Consider the following 421-nt stretch of genomic DNA (forward strand, 5'->3'; position numbering starts at 1 on the left):
TATATATATATATATATATATATATATATATATATATATATATATGTGCATATATACTTGTTTACAGCTGTGATTTTTCGCTAATACAAACAATATCAATATATATTATTGTATTTCTATACACCTGTATATATACATACATATTTACCTACTAAATCTGACATTAACCTGTGTATTGATGTGTGTGTGTGTGTATATATATATATATATATGATTAGAGGATATGTTCACCTCATGACGGGATGGTTGCATCCAAGGCAATAGAGGTTCAATACCTAGTATTTTGGGGGAATAAAATTCCTTCAAAACAATAGGTATATATTAAGAATATACTCACACACACACACACACACATATATATATATATATATATAGATCTGTGTCTGTCTGGTCATGTATCTATTTATCTATGTATCTATCT

The 421-nt window shown here is 26.4% G+C and overlaps 1 protein-coding gene across 1 annotated transcript in view; it reads left to right on the plus strand.

Moving 5' to 3' along the window:
• The window catches only part of LOC106875647 (ankyrin repeat and sterile alpha motif domain-containing protein 1B), a 36,670-nt gene that overhangs the window by 1,631 nt on the left and 34,618 nt on the right, over positions 1 to 421 (plus strand). The window lies entirely within an intron of this gene.

The sequence above is a fragment of the Octopus bimaculoides genome, unplaced genomic scaffold (genome assembly GCF_001194135.2).
Source record: "Octopus bimaculoides isolate UCB-OBI-ISO-001 unplaced genomic scaffold, ASM119413v2 Scaffold_51101, whole genome shotgun sequence".
NCBI classification, from domain to species: domain Eukaryota; kingdom Metazoa; phylum Mollusca; class Cephalopoda; order Octopoda; family Octopodidae; genus Octopus; species Octopus bimaculoides.